Source organism: Oncorhynchus nerka, linkage group LG18, assembly GCF_034236695.1.
Source record: "Oncorhynchus nerka isolate Pitt River linkage group LG18, Oner_Uvic_2.0, whole genome shotgun sequence".
Taxonomy (NCBI): Eukaryota; Metazoa; Chordata; class Actinopteri; order Salmoniformes; family Salmonidae; genus Oncorhynchus; species Oncorhynchus nerka.
In genome coordinates, this window is record NC_088413.1 from 67,391,258 (window position 1) to 67,403,757 (window position 12,500).

Genomic DNA, 12,500 nt, shown 5'->3' on the forward strand with positions numbered 1-12,500 from the left:
AATACCTGTATATATGTCCTCCAAAGAGGGGGGGTGGAGAGGTACAAATATACATTACAATTTATAAAATAAGGATTCTAGATCACCCTGATTCTAACACTGTCTTGGTCCATTCTAGACCCAGTCTCCTTTGGGAGGACTTCCAATGGGCTCCCAGGACTGATCCACTTCTTAAAGAATCTGGAGATTGATGACATCACAGTTTGATCCTGCCTCATCTTATTTTGAAACCTGTCCTTTCCTAAACCTAGTCCACTGCTACCATGTGTGTGTGTCCTCTCCCTGCTCTCTCCTCTGCTGCAGGCTTCTGGGTCTCAGTGGGCCCATCTGGTCTCCCTAGCATAGAATCAGGGACACAGCTAGACAGGGGCCCCTAGTCACCCTCCTACAGCACACACAGAAACACACACGCACGCGCTAGATATATTTCATGAAAATTCAACAGAGGTAGGGTGGTTACACGTACATTTGCTTACATAGTTCACTAAATGAATTCAGACTTTTATCATGTTTAATGAATTTTTCAGAAGCAGAAGAGATTCTCCCACATTCTCCACAACAGAGAGAAGTCAATGTGACCTGTGACCCAGAGAGAGAAACAGCAGCTGAGCCATGATTTTATCTGCAGACTAAAGCATCAACATGAGTACCATGTAGTAGAGTGTGAGAAATAGACTGTGCTATAATCTATTCCTTCATAATCATTCAGTCTGTCACCGGGAGTCAGAAGATATTTACATGGCACAAACATCAAGCTGTTCACTTCAGGGTCGTTATTTGATGAAGTCACGACAAATGTTTCCCACAAACGCCCCCCCGTTTTGTGTCTGCCTGCATGTATTTCCTTTATTGGGAACACAAATGAAAGATTCCCCTGCTTTCTGGAAAGTTGAAACGCGAGGGAGTGAGAGAGGGAAAGAGCGGCGTTTAGGATTGTGTCTCTGTCGGTCTCCCTCTGCTCCACATACGTTGTGATGGAGTAGCTATGAATAAGCATGAGGGAGGAACTACACAGGTGACACGCTTGACTCCTGTTATTCTGGTTACACGAACAAAAGCGAGAGTAGGAGGAAGGTGGAGAGGAGGAGAGGAGGGGAGGAGGGTAGTCCCCTGAGAACACTTTGCTTTTCTACAGCGAGGAGGATAAAACCCACATGTTAATGATGCAGTCAAAAAAAAAAAATGTGCTCACACAAACAAACACACACACACACACACACACACACACACAGCGTCTCAGAGAACGGGAGGTACTGCTTCCACTCCTAAATGTGTTTCAGGGGGAAAATAAGCTCCCATCGTTTTGCTGCTGTCATGTAACATGTCTTTATTCAGAGACATACTGTAGTTAAACTAGACATAAGCTACACACAACCAGTCATGTTCTGTGCAAATAAAACTGATTCAACCGAGCAAGTCATCTCTGACCCACAGCGTCTAGACAGAGTCAGAAAATTGTGGAAATTGTGTATTTTTAGAGACCTCAGAGACAGAGAAGGATTCAATTTCAGACAGATACACAGGCTCGGAGTGTGTGAGCTGAAGACAGAGAGAGAGACAGAGAGAGAGACAGAGAGAGACAGAGAGAGAGAGAGAGAGAGAGAGAGAGAGAGAGAGACAGAGAGAGAGAGAGAGACAGAGAGAGAGAGACAGACAGACAGACAGACAGACAGACAGACAGACAGACAGACAGACAGACAGACAGACAGACAGACAGACAGACAGAGAGTGAGATAGAGAGACAGAAAGACAGAAAGAGAGACGGAGAGAGAGACAGAGAGAGTGAGAGAGAGAAAAAAAATTGTGATTGAGTTTGAGAGAGAGAAAAAAATCAATTTTGCACGCCCAATTTTTCAGTTTTTGATTTGTTAAAAAAGTTTGAAATATCCAATAAATGTTGTTCCACTTCATGATTGTGTCCCACTTGTTGTTGATTCTTCACAAAAAAATACAGTTTTATATCTTTATGTTTGAAGCCTGAAATGTGGCAAAAGGTCGCAAAGTTCAAGGGGGCCGAATACTTTCGCAAGGCACTGTATATAGAGAGAGAACGATATCTATAGAGAGAACGATATATATATATAGAGAGAACGATATATAGAGAGAGAACGATATAGAGAGAGAACGATATATATATATATAGAGAGAGAGAACGATATATATATAGAGAGAGAACGATATCTATAGAGAGAGAACGATATATATATATATATATAGAGAGAACGATATATAGAGAGAGAACGATATAGAGAGAGAACGATATCTATAGAGAGAACGATATATATATATAGAGAGAACAAGATCTATAGAGAGAGAACGAGATCTATAGAGAGAGAACGATATATATATATATATAGAGAGAGAGACCGATATATATATATAGAGAGAGAACGATATATATATATATATATAGAGAGAACGATATATATATATATATAGAGAGAGAATATATATATATCTATAGAGAGAGAAATCGATATATATATAGAGAGAACAAGATACTATAGAGAGAGAACGATATCTATAGAGAGAGAATGATATATATAGAGAGAATATATATATAGAGAGAGAACGATATATATATATAGAGAGAAACGATATATATAGAGAGAGAGAGAAATATATATATATATAGAGAGAAAGATATATATATATATATATAGAGAGAATGATATATATATATATAGAGAAACGATATATATATAGAGAGAATGATATATATAGAGAGAAGAACGATATATATATAGAGATATATATATAGAGAGAGAACGATATATATATAGAGAGAGAACGATATATATATAGAGAGAGAAACGATATAGAGATAGAGAGAAGCGATATATAGAGAACGATATATATATTGAGAGAGAGAAACGATATATATATATATAGAGAGAGAAACGATATATATATAGAGAGAACGATATATATAGAGAGAGAACGATATATATAGAGAGGGAGAACGATATATATATAGAGAGAGAATGATATATATAGAGAGAGAACGATATATATAGAGAGAGAACGACATAGAGAGAGAACGATATATAGAGAACGATATATATATTGAGAGAGAGAACGATATATATATATATATAGAGAGAGAACGATATATATATAGAGAGAGAACGATATATAGAGAGAGAGAACGATATATATAGAGAGAGAATGATATATATAGAGAGAGAACGATATATATAGAGAGAGAACGATATATATATATAGAGAGAACGATATATGTATAGAGAGAGAGAACGATATATATATAGAGAGAAAGATATATATATATATATATATAGAGAACGATATATATATAGAGAGAACGATATATATATAGAGAGAACGATATATATAGAGAGAGAACGATATATATATATATATATATATAGAGAGAGAGAACGATATATATATAGAGAGAGAACGATATATATAGAGAGAACGAAACGACATAGAGAGAACGATATATATAGAGAGATATATATATTGAGAGAGAGAAACGATATATATATATATAGAGAAACGATATATATATAGAGAGAAACGATATATATAGAGAGAGAAACGATATATATATAGAGAGGAGAACGATATATATAGAGAGAGAGAATGATATATATAGAGAGAGAACGATATATATAGAGAGAGAAACGACATAGAGAGAGAACGATATATAGAGAACGATATATATATTGAGAGAGAGAACGATATATATATATATATAGAGAGAGAACGATATATATATAGAGAGAACGATATATATAGAGAGAGAACGATATATATAGAGAGGGAGAACGATATATATATAGAGAGAGAACGATATATATATAGAGAGAACGATATATATATATATATAGAGAACGATATATATAGAGAGAGAGAACGATATATATATAGAGAGAACAATATATATATATATAGAGAGAGAACAATATATATATATATATATATAGAGAGAAGAACGATATATATAGAGAGAGAACGACATATATATATATACATATATATAGAGAGAACAATACATATATATAGAGAGAACGATATATATATATATATATATAGAGAGAGAATAATATATATAGAGAGGGAGAACAATATATATATATAGAGAGAACGATATATATATAGAGAGAGATAATCAATATATATATAGAGAGAGAACAATATATATATAGAGAGATAATCAATATATATAGAGAGAGAGAACAATATATATAGAGAGAGAATGATATATATATATATATAGAGAGGGAGAACAATATATATATATAGAGAGAGAGAACGATATATATAGAGAGAGAACTATATATATATATAGAGAGAGAACGATATATATAGAGAGAGAACAATATATATAGAGAGAGGGAGAACAATATATATATAGAGAGAGAACGATATATATATATAGAGAGAGAACGATATATATAGAGAGAGAACTATATATATATATATATATATATATAGAGAGAGAGAGATAATGATATATATAGAGAGAGAACGATATATATAGAGAGAGAACCACTAGGCTACCCTGCCGCCCCAGAGAGAGAAAGAGAGAACGAGTAAGACAGAGTGAAATAGAGAGAGAACGATATATATAGAGAGAGAACCACTAGGCTACCCTGCCGCCCCAGAGAGAGACAGAGAGAATGAGTAAGACAGAGGGAAATAGAGAGAGAATGATATATATAGAGAGAGAACCACTAGGCTACCCTGCCGCCCCAGAGAGAGACAGAGAGAATGAGTAAGACAGAGGGAAATAGAGAGAGAATGATATATATAGAGAGAGAATGATATATATAGAGAGAGAACCACTAGGCTACCCTGCCACCCCAGAGAGAGACAGAGAGAACGAGTAAGACAGAGGGAAATAGAGAGAGAATGATATATATAGAGAGAGAACCACTAGGCTACCCTGCCACCCCAGAGAGAGACAGAGAGAATGAGTAAGACAGAGGGAAATAGAGAGAGAATGATATATATAGAGAGAGAACCACTAGGCTACCCTGCCGCCCCAGAGAGAGACAGAGAGAACGAGTAAGACAGAGTGAAATAGAGAGAGAACGATATATATATATATATATATATAGAGAGAGAACGAGTAAGACAGAGTGAAATAGAGAGAGAACGATATATATATATATATAGAGAGAGAACGATATATATAGAGAGAGAACCACTATATATATATAGAGAGAGACAGAGAGAGAGAGTAAGACAATAAATAGAGAGAGAAGATATATATATATATATATATAGAGAGAGAGAACGAGTAAGACAGAGTGAAATAGAGACAGAACGATATATATATAGAGAGAGAGAACAATATATATAGAGAGAGGGAGAACAATATATATATAGAGAGAGAGAACAATATATATATAGAGAGAGAGAACAATATATATATAGAGAGAGAACGATATATATATATAGAGAGAGAACGATATATATAGAGAGAGAACTATATATATATATATATATATATATATATATATAGAGAGAGAGAGAGAGAGATAATGATATATATAGAGAGAGAACGATATATATAGAGAGAGAACCACTAGGCTACCCTGCCACCCCAGAGAGAGAAAGAGAGAACGAGTAAGACAGAGTGAAATAGAGAGAGAACGATATATATAGAGAGAGAACCACTAGGCTACCCTGCCGCCCCAGAGAGAGACAGAGAGAATGAGTAAGACAGAGGGAAATAGAGAGAGAATGATATATATAGAGAGAGAACCACTAGGCTACCCTGCCGCCCCAGAGAGAGACAGAGAGAATGAGTAAGACAGAGGGAAATAGAGAGAGAATGATATATATATAGAGAGAATGATATATATAGAGAGAGAACCACTAGGCTACCCTGCCGCCCCAGAGAGAGACAGAGAGAACGAGTAAGACAGAGGGAAATAGAGAGAGAATGATATATATAGAGAGAGAACCACTAGGCTACCCTGCCGCCCCAGAGAGAGACAGAGAGAACGAGTAAGACAGAGTGAAATAGAGAGAGAACGATATATATAGAGAGAGGGAGAACAATATATATATAGAGAGAGAACAATATATATAGAGAGAGGGAGAACAATATATATATAGAGAGAGAACGATATATATATATATATAGAGAGAGAGAACGAGTAAGACAGAGTGAAATAGAGAGAGAACGATATATATATATAGAGAGAGAGAACAATATATATAGAGAGAGGGAGAACAATATATATATAGAGAGAGAGAACAATATATATATAGAGAGAGAGAACAATATATATATATAGAGAGAGAACAATATATATATAGAGAGAGAGAACGAGTAAGACAGAGTGAAATAGAGAGAGAACGATATATATATAGAGAGAGAGAACAATATATATAGAGAGAGGGAGAACAATATATATATAGAGAGAGAGAACAATATATATATAGAGAGAGAGAACAATATATATATATAGAGGGAGAACAATATATATATAGAGAGAGGGAGAACAATATATATATAGAGAGAGAGAACAATATATATATATATAGAGAGAACGATATATATATAGAGAGAGAACAATATATATATAGAGAGAGGGAGAACAATATATATATAGAGAGAACGATATATATATAGAGAGAGAGAACAATATATATATAGAGAGAGGGAGAACAATATATATATAGAGAGAACGATATATATATAGAGAGAGAGAACAATATATATATAGAGAGAGAGAACAATATATATATATAGAGAGAGGGAGAACAATATATATATAGAGAGAGAGAACAATATATATATAGAGAGAGAGGGAGAACAATATATATATATAGAGAGAGAACAATATATATATATAGAGAGAGAACGATATATATATATAGAGAGAGAACAATATATATAGAGAGAGAGAGAACAATATATATATAGAGAGAGAGAACAATATATATATATAGAGAGAGAACGATATATATATAGAGAGAGAGAACAATATATATATAGAGAGAGAGAACAATATATATAGAGAGAGGGAGAACAATATATATATAGAGAGAGAGAACAATATATATATATAGAGAGAGAACAATATATATAGAGAGAGTGAGAACAATATATATATAGAGAGGGAGAACAATATATATATAGAGAGAGAGAACAATATATATATAGAGAGAGAGAACAATATATATATAGAGAGAGAGAACAATATATATAGAGAGAGAGAACAATATATATATAGAGAGAGAGAACAATATATATAGAGAGAGAGAACAATATATATAGAGAGAGAGAACAATATATATAGAGAGAGAGAACAATATATATATAGAGAGAAACGATATATATATATATAGAGAGAGAACGATATATATAGAGAGAGAACGATATATATATATAGAGAGAGAACGATATATATAGAGAGAGAACCACTAGGCTACCCTGCCGCCCCAGAGAGAGAAAGAGAGAACGAGTAAGACAGAGTGAAATAGAGAGAGAACGATATATATAGAGAGAGAACCACTAGGCTACCCTGCCGCCCCAGAGAGAGACAGAGAGAACGAGTAAGACAGAGTGAAATAGAGAGAGAACGATATATATAGAGAGAGAATGATATATATATATATATAGAGAGAGAGAGAGAAACGAGTAAGACAGAGGAAAGAGAGAGAATGATAATATAGAGAGAGAACGATATATATATATATATATATATAGAGAGAGAACCACTAGGCTACCCTGCCGCCCCCAGAGAGAGAAAGAGAGAACGATAAGACAGAGTGAAATAGAGAGAGAACGATATATATAGAGAGAGAACCACTAGGCTACCCTGCCGCCCCAGAGAGAGACAGAGAGAACGAGTAAGACAGAGTGAAATAGAGAGAGAACGATATATATAGAGAGAGAATGATATATATATATATATAGAGAGAGAGAGAGAACGAGTAAGACAGAGGGAAATAGAGAGAGAATGATATATATAGAGAGAGAACGATATATATATATATATATATATATATAGAGAGAGAACCACTAGGCTACCCTGCCGCCCCAGAGAGAGAAAGAGAGAACGAGTAAGACAGAGTGAAATAGAGAGAGAACGATATATATATATAGAGAGAGAGAGAACGAGTAAGACAGAGGGAAATAGAGAGAGAATGATATATATAGAGAGAGAACGATATATATAGAGAGAGAACCACTAGGCTACCCTGCCGCCCCAGAGAGAGAAAGAGAGAATGAGTAAGACAGAGGGAAATAGAGAGAGAACGATATATATAGAGAGAGAACCACTAGGCTACCCTGCCGCCCCAGAGAGAGACAGAGAGAACGAGTAAGACAGAGGGAAATAGAGAGAGAACGATATATATATATATAGAGAGAGAGAGAGAACGAGTAAGACAGGGAAATAGAGAGAGAACGATATATATATATATATAGAGAGAGAGAGAACGAGTAAGACAGAGGGAAATAGAGAGAGAACGATATATATATATATATATATATATATAGAGAGAGAGAACGAGTAAGACAGAGGGAAATAGAGAGAGAATGATATATATAGAGAGAGAATGATATATATAGAGAGAGAACCACTAGGCTACCCTGCCGCCCCAGAGAGAGACAGAGAGAACGATATATATAGAGAGAGAACGAGTAAGACAGAGGGAAATAGAGAGAGAATGATATATATAGAGAGAGAACCACTAGGCTACCCTGCCGCCCCAGAGAGAGACAGAGAGAACGAGTAAGACAGAGTGAAATAGAGAGAGAACGATATATATATATATATAGAGAGAGAGAGAACGAGTAAGACAGAGGGAAATAGAGAGAGAACGATATATATATATATATATATATATATAGAGAGAGAAAACGAGTAAGACAGAGGGAAATAGAGAGAGAATGATATATATAGAGAGAGAACGATATATATAGAGAGAGAACCACTAGGCTACCCTGCCGCCTCAGAGAGAGACAGAGAGAACGATATATATAGAGAGAGAACGAGTAAGACAGAGTGAAATAGAGAGAGAACGATATATATATATAGAGAGAGAGAAACGAGTAAGACAGAGGGAAATAGAGAGAGAATGATATATATAGAGAGAGAACGATATATATAGAGAGAGAACGAGTAAGACAGAGGGAAATAGAGAGAGAATGATATATATAGAGAGAGAACGATATATATAGAGAGAGAACCACTAGGCTACCCTGCCGCCCCAGAGAGAGAAAGAGAGAATGAGTAAGACAGAGGGAAATAGAGAGAGAACGATATATATAGAGAGAGAACCACTAGGCTACCCTGCCGCCCCAGAGAGAGAAAGAGAGAATGAGTAAGACAGAGGGAAATAGAGAGAGAACGATATATATAGAGAGAGAACCACTAGGCTACCCTGCCGCCCCAGAGAGAGAAAGAGAGAATGAGTAAGACAGAGTGAAATAGAGAGAGAACGATATATATAGAGAGAGAACCACTAGGCTACCCTGCCGCCCCAGAGAGAGACAGAGAGAACGAGTAAGACAGAGTGAAATAGAGAGAGAACGATATATATATATATATATATAGAGAGAGAGAACGAGTAAGACAGAGGGAAATAGAGAGAGAACGATATATATATATATATATAGAGAGAGAACGAGTAAGACAGAGGGAAATAGAGAGAGAATGATATATATAGAGAGAGAACGATATATATAGAGAGAGAGAACGAGTAAGACAGAGGGAAATAGAGAGAGAACGATATATATATATATATAGAGAGAGAGAGAACGAGTAAGACAGAGGGAAATAGAGAGAGAATGATATATATAGAGAGAGGGAGTGAGCGAGTAAGACAGAGGGAAAATAGAGAGATTTAAAATACAAACCATATTTATGTTTATTTTTACTTTTCTACTTTAACTATTTGCAGATAATATGACATTTGAAATGTGTTTATTCTTTTGGAACTTTGGTGAGTGTAATGTTTACTGTTCATTTTTATTGTTTATTTCACTTTTGTTTATTATCAACTTCACTTGCTTTGGCAATGTTAACATATGCTTCCCATGCAAATAAAGCCCTTAATAAATTGAAATTGAAATGAAATTGAAATTGAATTGAGAGAGAGAGTCTGTGTTTGTTGATTTCAAAACGCTTTTGACTCAATTTGAAAGTGGTGTTGGGGGAAAAACATATCACATCGTAAAACAACAAGTGTGCGGATAAATAGGTAAAAAAATGAACCCATTTCTTTCCACAGGGCCGGGGGCTGAGTCAGGAATTCAGCTTAAGCCCCACCCTCTTCAACATATATATCAACATATTGGTGAGGGCACTAGAACAGTCTGCAGCACTCAGCCTCACACTACTAGAATCTGAGGTCAAATGTCTACTGTTTTCTGATGATCTGGTGCTTCTGTCCCCAACCAAGGAAGGCCTACAGCAGCACCTAGATCTTCTGCACAGATTCTGACAGACCTGGGCCTGACAGTAAATCCCAGTAAGACCAAAATAATGGTGTTCCAAAAAAGTACAGTTGCCAGGACCACGAATACAAATTCTGTCTAGTCACCATTGCCCTATGAAGCACACATACATCTATACATACCTCTAAACATCAGCGCCACAGGAAACTTCCACAAAGCTGTGAATGAGCTGAGAGACAAAGCAAGAAGGGCCTTCTGAGCCATCAAAAGGAACATAGAATCTGACATCCCAATTAGGATACTTGAATCAGTTCTAGAACCCATTGCCCTTTATGGTTGTGAGGACTGGGGTCCGCTCACCAACCAAGACTTCACAAAATGGGACAAATACCAAATTGAGACTGCATGCAGAGTTCTGCTAAAATATCCTCTGTGTACAACGTAAAACACCACATAATGCATGCAGAGCAGAATTAGGCCGATACCCGCTAATGATCAAAATCCTGAAAAAACCCTTTAACCATCCTATTAGGTTGCGCGTCAATTTGACCTATTGCCACTTTTGAGTCTAAACCACTAGTTAACCTTTCTTTTTGTCCATGACATTAAATGACTATTCCTCATTTAGGGTCCTGAACCTCACTTCAAAATGTGGACACACTGATGCGTTGTGGAATGTCTGTGTAGATTTTGTTTACAAACATGATGTCGGTCATTTTGACCAGGAGGCTTTCATGTGTATAAATATTTGCACAGGTCCAAAATAGACAAGTGTATTTGATGTATTTAGTTTTGACTGGTTCTGGTTGCATTTAAATAATTCTGTTTGGGTGATAAGGAGCTTGCCCAAGCGTCTCCTTCTCAGTGTGAGAGCAGCAGAACTCTGACACCAAAATGAGCTCCAAACAGAACATGCTTGTTTGTGAGATAGGAAACATGTTTAACACATAGTTCTTAAATATAGAGTCTTTGAATTAAAATGTTGTTGTATTTCTTCTTTCTGAATGGTCTGACAAGACTAAATCAAGTTTTGGCTGTTTTTACTTGATTCTTTGACTGTCTTGAATGTGTTTAAACTGTCAATCTGACCCAGACCACATTGGAAGGAATTCTTTTAACAAAGCCATCACCCACAGAGAGATGAACCTGAAGAAGAGTCCCCTAAGTAAGCTGGTCCTGGGGCTCTGTTCACAAACACAAACACACCCCTGTCCAGGACAGCAACACAACTAGGCCCAACCAAATCATGAGAAAACAAAAATATAATAACGTGACACATTGGAAAGATTTTACAAAAAAACTGAGCTAACTAAAATTTGATTTGGCCCTAAACAGAGAGCACATGGTGGCAGAATACCTGACCACTGTGACTGAACCTAAACAGAGAGTACATGGTGGCAGAATACCTGACCACTGTGACTGAACCTAAACAGAGAGTACATGGTGGCAGAATACCTGACCACAGAGAGTACATGTGGCAGAATACCTGACCACTGTGACTGACCCTAAACAGAGAGTACATGGTGGCAGAATACCTGACCACTGTGACTGACCCTAAACAGAGAGTACATGGTGGCAGAATACCTGACCACTGTGACTGACCCTAAACAGAGAGTACATGGTGGCAGAATACCTGACCACTGTGACTGACCCTAAACAGAGAGTACATGGTGGCAGAATACCTGACCACTGTGACTGACCCAAACTTAAGGAAAGCTTTGAATATGTACAGACTCAGTGAGCATAGCCTTGCTATTGAGAAAGGCAAAAAATGAGGTGGAACCTGAGCTGCACTTCCTAACCTCCTGCCAAATGTATGACCATATTAGAGATACATATTTCTCTCAGATTACACAAATCCACAAATAATTCAAAAACAAACCCAATTTTGATATACTCCCATATTTACTGGGTGAAATACCAGTGTGCAATCACAGCAGCAATATTTGTGACCTGTTGCCACAAGAAAAGGGCAACCAGTGAAGAACGAACACCATTGTAAATACAACCCATATTTATGTTTATTTATTTTTACTTTTCTATTTTAACTATTTGCAGATAATATGACATTTGAAATGTCTTTATTCTTTTGGAATTGTAATGTTTACTG

At 36.0% G+C, this 12,500-nt stretch overlaps 1 protein-coding gene across 1 annotated transcript in view; it reads right to left on the bottom strand.

Moving 5' to 3' along the window:
- Positions 1 to 12,500, bottom strand: part of LOC115125136 (estrogen-related receptor gamma-like) — a 331,310-nt gene that overhangs the window by 297,964 nt on the left and 20,846 nt on the right. The gene's annotated exons all lie outside the window — the stretch shown is intronic.